Source organism: Calliphora vicina, chromosome 3 (assembly GCF_958450345.1).
Source record: "Calliphora vicina chromosome 3, idCalVici1.1, whole genome shotgun sequence".
NCBI classification, from domain to species: Eukaryota; Metazoa; Arthropoda; class Insecta; order Diptera; family Calliphoridae; genus Calliphora; species Calliphora vicina.
In genome coordinates this window covers 129511138-129520386 of record NC_088782.1, presented here as the reverse complement: position 1 = coordinate 129520386, position 9249 = coordinate 129511138, and positions in this window count along the sequence as shown.

Sequence of the window (9249 nt, the reverse complement as noted above, 5' to 3'; positions counted from 1 at the left end):
TCTTCTACTATTTTGAAGACATTAACAAATGACTCTACAATTTATTTTCAAACAATAAAATCATATCCTTTATCCTTTAGATATATAGCCGTCGTCTGTCTATAGACGTTTGTAAAACTGTTGCTGATTACCCAATAATTTTTCATTATATCAAACAATAGACCTTCACATATTTATTTTGTATTCGGTATTCATATGTAAATTTCCCCACATTTGAACTCACACAATGGTATCTTGTATTTTTTCCCATTCATAAGACACAATATTGTCATACATCCTTTAATGTGACACTATAAAAAAGAGAAGCGTTGAGTCCTTTGTTGCTTGCGTTCTTGTTCTTGTTGTTGCTGTTGTTATTGTGTCTTTGATGTAAGTAAACATGCAACTAATGTGTTTCAATTTTTAAAAAAATAACATAAACACTTATACACACATACAATCTATCTAATACATATGCAAGTATAACAGTTACCATTGTTTAGTTAATGGAACTGTAATATTTTAAAAAACTAAACATACAAGTTCATATGCAAGTGTAGACGAAAGTATTAAGGGTTTCCAATTTTTTATTAAACTAAAATTAATCATACCTAGAAGCAGGTACGTTGACTAATACGCATAGATCCAAAGCTCTCCTTTTTGATTACAATGAGACTGTCCGATAGCTGGTCTACAGTAGTCAATGCATTGGATTCACATACTGGTTACATAGCGTCAGTTACTTTACTAGTTACCTAACTGGTTATTTGATCAGCTACATAACTAGTTATTTTAACATGTACGGTTGCTAAATGACCACAAATAGTCACCAAAAGGACATATCATAGATAGTCCAGTAAACGATTGCTTGTAAACAAACCTTCCCCCGACAACTCTCCAATAGATTGGTGGCTAAAACAACTACTTTCTAAAGTGCAGTACAAAATAAACGTTTAAAGTGATTTCACTATAGGTTACTAAGAGACACTAAAGTGACTATTGACTACACGTTATGTTACATGGGATATCAGTATACTTAAACAAAAATAAACTGTATGAGAATTGTATCAACACAATTTGTTTAAAACCAGTTTAAAGTGACTACACTCTAGATTACTTAGATACACTTAAGTGGCTATTGTCTTTACGCTAGATTACCTGGGATGTATAAAGTAAACAATTGTTTTCTCTCTGCACTACAAAGAGCGGATACATGTCAAATGACCCAAAATATATATTGGTGTCAGCCAAGTGATAAGACATAAGTGACGATTACTGTCTTTAAGGGATACATTGACTACTTGCTTAACTGTTGGGTTATCCTAAATTTTAATAGGTTGGGGACACCCTTAAAATCATTATGTATGTGTATGTAATCTGCACACATATGAATGGTTGTCTGTTCTACTAAGAAAGGATTCCAATTGTAGATATTTTTTTCTTGTTTGCTTGATTTTTTATGCATATCAAATTGTTTTTAAAGTAAAATTATTAATGTTTAACTATTAAAATGATAAATTGTATATAATTTACATATTTACATATGAGTAATTTACATTTATCTGTATACGAATTCATATGTATACACATACATTAAACACATGTACAACTCTGTTTGTAAGGTGGTGGTGGTTGACAATATTCAATTTTCTAAAAATTTAATGGCAAATGTTTTTATAGAAAAAATAAATAAGCATAACGAGTGGTCATTAGTTTTGGTAAAATTATAAATAGGGTGGCTGTTTATCATTTGATTTTCTACACATATAATAAAATTGCCACATATAATTATTTTATAAATAAATAAATCATTTTGTTTTAAATTTTATTTATGTCTTATCTATAAATCAGCTTTCTTGTCTTTCTTGTATACATTTAACACTTTAAGCCTTTTTGTGAAGCTAGCATAATTGTTTAAAGAATTGACCTCCCTTATTTCTTATAAATATAACAAACAGATTTGCTTGGAAATTGTGTTGTTTTAAGATTTATGGAGTGCAAATTTATATGTTAAATGAAGTCAAGTATAGGATATTTTTTGTGTGTTTATTGTACAGCTAGTAATTAATTATATAGATTTTGGTGTATAGCCAAACAGGCGTCTTGCTGAAATAATTAATAGAATAGTTGTGGTGGGTCATCTTAAGATGTAGTTTTTCATATGAATGTATGACCTATAAACAGGGAATATTTATAAGAAAAACTTCATATGAGTGTGTATAGTTGAGTATCGCTTCCGTTGTTGGTTACATCCGTTGAAAGTTGAAAAACAGATTATGATCTTTTGGACAGCTGAAATAATAGTGATATATTTACAAAATGATTAATTAGTATAGAGAGACATTTAAATTTATTATTTTTTTTAGATGTTTCAAAACAGATTTTGCGATATAAATTTTGTGCTGAATATTGTTTAAACTAAATTTGTTTTAAAAGCAAACATTCTAACTGTCAAACAATTCTACAGGTCAAAATATTTTAAAAAACACTTCCTTTATTATCTGTTGTCATCGAAAGTTCTTCCCTGGAGAAAAAACCTCCAGTTGATACTGTTGTCGCTAAGTTGGCAAACCTTGGCCGAATGAGATTCGAGTCATTCCGAAGTGAAGATCCAATTGTCGTATAAGGCTAAATCTATGGAAATGGAAATCAGTATAAATCCAACTTGATGATCTCATATAAGTAAAAACTTTCTACAGAATCATATTTCTTTTTTTATTTCATTATAATTTCACTCACAACCATTTGATTAATGATGATATACCCAAGAATTTTAATTAGTTTGTATATCATTTGTAAGAAATCTCATTTCCAAATCCCCAACCCTTTTTCACAGTACAGTAACAGTTTAACTTTTAACATTTATCTCATGTATAATGCCGAAAAGCCAGTCAGCCAACAAAAGCAATGACAACAAAAAGATGGATGAATAAAATGACGAATGAAAGTAGGGAAAAAATAATTTATAATTGCCCAGAAGACAAACATTAAACAAAGAACTTCTGAATTTCCCCCAAAAAATATATATTATTACAAATAAATAGCCACAACAAAATGTTTAGAAAAGATAAAGGAAATGTAATTCAAGCGGCAACAACATCAAATGATTTACCTAGGATAAGTAGAAACTTAAAATGCACTTAATTTTGATTAAATGTAAAAATGAGCTATCTACCATTTAACCCTTCTTTTTGCAGAAACATACAGAAGTGTTGTAGCTACTTAACTAGTTTAGAAATAAATGATGTTTAGATTAACACCCAGTGATAGTTTTAATAGGCACTTAACTTAAATTAACATTTAGCAACCCTGCCTGTTTAAGTATAGACTGACAAAGTACGGAGACCCCCATGTCACCATAAATGATGAACATTTTCAAAAAAGATTTTCCTCATTTTAGCTTTTAACAGTTTTTTACATATGATTAACATTTTCACTTAAGATTAATGACTATTCATGTGTTTTTAAAAAGCGTATAATTAGTATTCAACACTTTTTGGTTTTTCTAAGCAGTGATAAACAAAAACCTTAAAATCATTTCCATTTATAAATACCAACATACATATACACATGTGATGAAATTTAGCAAAATTATTTCAAATTTTTCATTTTCTAAAACAATAAACCTCAATGATTACTGGGAGTGTGTATCCTTTGACAAAGACAATTTATCACTTGTCATTAAAAGCTTTCATTTTATATACATAGAAACACATATGTATGTATATATTTTTTTAATTTTTACACATATGCAAGTTTAATCATTAACACCACAATCTACCAAGACGCAATTAAAATTTGGCTGAAATTAATGATGGGAGATGATTGTGCAGAAAGAAAAATTAAATAATTTAAATAAAAATTACGTTTTTCTTAACTACAGCACAACCCTTTTCTTTATAAATAGAAAAAATATAAAACCAAACACATAACTGTACTTACAATATTTACTTTCTTCATTTATTAGAAATCATACCAGTTGCAAGTACGAGTATTTATTATCTTAAAAATGTTTTGCGGGCATTTAATTGCATTTTCGTAAAAGGCATCAAATAGCACTTTCAATTAAATTGGCTGGCATCATTCTCCTCAACTCTCTTACTCTCTACAAAATAATAATAATAAAAAACAACATACACACACACTCTCTCTCACATACACAAAGAACACTTCAATATTTGTAAGCAGGAAGTTAAGTGCATTTTCAATATGTCCTACCATTTGAATGCAGCTTCTTTTATTGCATTGCCCGGCTGCTCTATTCAGCTGCAGGTGGGGGAAACGGAAGTACACATAGTAGTAATGGTAGTAGTAACATTACATTACATTAGTATTAGTCTTGGTATATTTGTTTGTTAAAGGCAACCTTCTCGTAGACATATCATTTTACCAGTTAAAATGCAAATATCTATAAGCTAAAGACAACAAGAGAAACTGCAGTTGGATGAGTGTGCATAAAAATGAAGTTGTAATGACAAGTGTGAGGTGACTACCCGTTTTAATTGAAAGGTGAGATGCATTTGAAAATTGCATAAAATCATAGTCTACAGTTGTACGCTCTTAATGTCGTTTTAGGAAAAACAATTAGACCATAAACCAATATACACTTACTTTCAATCGATATACTATAAATGTACACAACTTATGACTTGTAATAATGGAATAGACAATATTTCTTTTATGTGTACTTTCTTAGGAATTAATATGATGAGTGATGAGTATTTTCAAAAAAAAAAAACAATTTCTATTGGGGAAGTGCTTTACAAGATTAAAAGGGTATATACCATTTAACGTTTTATATGTAACAAATTACAATATAAAATCTATTATTATTATGACTTGACTTTCCTTATCCAGTCGCCAACAGGACAAACAAAAACCTTACCGATAAAAGGTGGAATCCGTGTGGTCACACGCAAACTTATCGAGGAAGTTGAGGCATTTGAGTTTTCCTTCGAGAACTTTTCCGATTATTTGAGGAACATTACTGGTTTTTGCCTTATTTGAGTATTAAAACATTTCGCGTGATTGAACAAATTTTTTTAATATTTCCCGGGAATTGAAAAAATCCAAGAAATTAGGAACCGTAGAATACATGATTAGTTGTTAAGTGTCAAACAACGAATAAATCATTTAAATAAAAATATTTTGTGCATAAGAACTTCTCTTTTTGCCAATGGAAATAGAGAAGTTTCCTTTTTAATGGTAAATTTATCATTTTATTTTGTTCATGTCACGTTCTTGTACCTAAATCATGCATTGTTGTATTGTCACGAGATCGTTCTAACCATGCAAATTTTAATTCGAATCAAAATTTAGTGGCTTTAACTAAAAAAATAATAATTTTGATTTTCAAAATGTGTCACATTCGCTGTTTTATTATTTTTTTAAAAATAAATGTTTTTAATATTTGAACTGAATAAGTAAACCAGAAAATGAATTACCAATGTTACAGAGTTAATGTTTTGAAGCACTATATAAAAAGTATGTCAAAGCAACGAAGCTTTTGGAAGTTCATACATTTTTTGATTTGAAATTATTTTAACTAACCCCTTTTACAAACGTGATGGAAAAATAGGTCGCGTTCCAAATCTTTCCTTACATTAATTAAAAAGCGAATGCAAATATTCCAACATGACAACTATCAACAGAATGTCATATTATTATATTTTAGTTAAATTATGTTCCCATTCGCAGATTTTTAATTTTTTCTATATTCAGCAGAAAAATTGACATACAAAAAAATGGAAACAAGTTACAAATTATTTAGATTTCTTCATATTTCATTTCCAAAGACATGCGAGTGTCACGTTCTTGACCAAGGAAATCCGAATTTCAACTAAACTCATAAAAACTTGCATGTAATTGTGGATTCAAATATAGAAATTTATAATCATATGACCATAGGCCCTATATCGCTCCGTTTTGTTAACGAATTGTTATTAATAGTTATTTATCCATGGTTATCCAGGCGATGTAAATTGCAAAATTGCTAGTGATGTTAAGTAATTTTTGAAATTACAACAGTTTAAAATAAACATTCAATTCGACTTAACAGCTATTTTCAATCTTATTTATTAATGTAATTCATATATTATTTAAACATAACTACCACCTAATAGATTTCATATAGCCACATCCCCTTACTAATTTGTCTAAACAATAAATGATTTTAATATTATTTTGACTTTGTGGCCAGGCAACTTCTTCTTCCGCATCTTCAATTGGAATCCTTTGACTTTGTTCTCTTACAAAAGTAAACATTTTAATGCATTTGCTACGGAAATTGATTTATGAGTTTTCTTTTCAAAGAAAACAAGTATACTTAAATATGGGGAAGTAACAACTATATACAGTGCAAGAAAGTGCAAACAAGCATGATGACTTGACATGGCAATGCTCAGGGTATAAATTAAGGGTAACATTTGTTTGATTGCCATGTTAATTACGGTTTTGCACTCACAAGTGTAATTCACTTTAATATTGATGAGTATACAAAGGGAGCGAGGAGTATGTATGATGATGGTTTTAGAAAGAATATTTTTTCTTTTCTTTATAAAGTAGTAACACACTAGTTATTTTATTATATTAACAAGTAAGAGTGCTATATTCCTATAACCGAATCTTATATAAACTTTTAATGAAAAATAGGTGATAAAATTAATGTCTATTATTTACACAATTCACTCCATTCCAATTAAATTCTCACTTATTTCAAGTATTTTTACAAGCATAAATAATGATTCAAAAGTTTTATTTTAAACACTTTGAAATGGTCCTTCAAAAACTTTGCCATCTTAAGTTATTGAAAATCAATGAAGCGTATAAAATAAGCTTAAATTCTTTTTGTCACCTCGAAAACTCCAGTCACTTCACAAATACCAGTATTTGCAAAAGCCAACACTTAAAAATATGTTTTACAGAATTTTAGTTTAAACCACAACACCTTACAAACACACGCCAATTGTTGATTGTACTTAATCAATATTTATTTTTAGGATCAAGAAAATGTGTTAATAAAGCACATTTTAAAACAATTTATTGCTAATCTTTTTGTTAAATACTGGTTGCGAACAAAAGCAAATATTAAACAATAAAAAAAATATTAATAAATAACACGTAAATAAAATTTGATTTTGAGATCTTAACACTTCTTTATTCATTCTTGTTTTTTAATTGACACAAAAATACACATTTTATAAAATCATTTTTTTGTTTTGACTGGAATAACTTTGATGGTTTTTCGTATGGTTTTGGTATAGACAACTTTTTGTATCTTTTGGGTGTAGGTAGCAATGCAATGTCCCAAATTGTCCGTATATGGGCAATTCACGGTAATGCGATAATGCAATGCTGTGTCTCCACTGGGCCAACAAAGACTCCATATTATTAATAAAAAAATTAAATGGAAAAATTTCATTTCTTTTTAAATTGAGCACACTTTGAGAACTGAAAATTAAAAATAATTTTAAACTCATTGCAATAAAAACTTATTTTTAAAGTAAATTACTACTTACATTAAAACATGGTTGTATTTTTCATATTCAAATAAGTGTTGACAACTTTAAGGTTCTGGTGCTTTATTTTGTTCTATTGTTTTTTTAGAAAAAAAAAATCAAATTGAAATTACTTGTGCAGACAAATTCATGACAAATTAAAAATTGAAAAGAAATTAAATCATGTTTTCAAATGGCTTCTTCTTTCATTTTTTTGTTGTATATACATCTTTTTTTATTTTTCTCCAGTTTTATGAAAATTCATGCATATGCCAATGGTTAAACCAAGCGTAAAAAAAAGTAATAGAAAAATGTTGGTTCTATACCCCAGGGAATTGATCGAAATCAAAAAATGTGCAGAAAATAAAAAAATAAAAACTCCAACAGCAACTTTCCAATAAACATTTCAACCAAACCATTAAATCACAGATAGTATTTCAAAATAATATTTGTTTGTTGAAATATACTACAAATGGAATGTGAACAAAACAGGGTTATTTTGAAAAGGACTACATATATAGAGCAGTAATAAATAAAATTTTAGCTTCTAAATTATGAATACTTTCAGATAAATACACCTAAATCGCAAACTCTCCTATATAATAAAAGACCTAACTAAATTGTCAAAAACTTAAGTATTGAGAATGTATTTGTAATCAAATAAATGAAAACAAGAATAACACTCGTATATGTAATTATTTTGAGGAATTTTTTTGTTTGAGTTTTTTTCAAGTCTCAGCTCTATATCCATAGAGAACTACACGTAGAGACGAGACACTCCACTCCGTATTTTGTTGTTGCAAGAGTTAGGTTTTTGACAATTACGTATCGTATCTATGTTACCATATGTCAACGTCTATTTCTCTATGCTTTGATGATTTAAATATTCTAAAGTTTATTTACCTTCGTTACATTATGTAAATAATATAAAAAATTAAGCTAACTAGGTAAATAATAGAAAGGTATTGGAAAAAACATAAACATAACATTTTTAAATATAATCTTTGGAATTTCTAGGATTATTCTTCGAACAAGTTTTATTTTTCATACCCAAACATGGTTGCGCACTTAAGGGTTAATCATTTGCCTACGAGTATGAGTGTCACATCTGCGGTTAACCACATATATGTACATTCATATGTATTTAATTTGTTATACTACCTTGTCACAATCGTATTACAATTTATCATTGTATTATTTTTTTTCCAAACAAACTCATGCCTTCGATTCATATAAAATTTAAATATAATTGTGATGAAATCGTAATAATACTCGCAGTTAACAAAATGAAAATACAAGCTTTCAGTATTAACGAAAAAAAAATAAATAAAATTGGCAATTCATAAATTTAAATCGAATTTTCGTAAGGGAAATGGGGCTGAAATACAGCAAATAAAAACGAAACAATGCAAAATAAAGGTAACACATGTCACTGAAATGTTAGCAATAATTCATGTACAGCTACCTAAGGGTAAAAGGGAAAGAAATCCTGTGAAAAGAGTCGATTTTTTTTTATAAATTAAATTTTGCTCAACAATTGATGAAATTTTTATTGCAATATTTACTTCAATAAAAACGTTGTACTCGTTGTATATTTTGTCTATGGTTTGCTAAAGTTGTCTTTTAACTGGTGGCCACCACAAAGTCAATCAACAAAATTTTAGGTTTGGTCTTTAACAACCACAAATTGTGGTTTATCTGGTCATCCACAATTCCTTTTTTCTGCATTTTGGGCTTGTACATAACAACATGACTTAAATGTTAATTGGTAGGA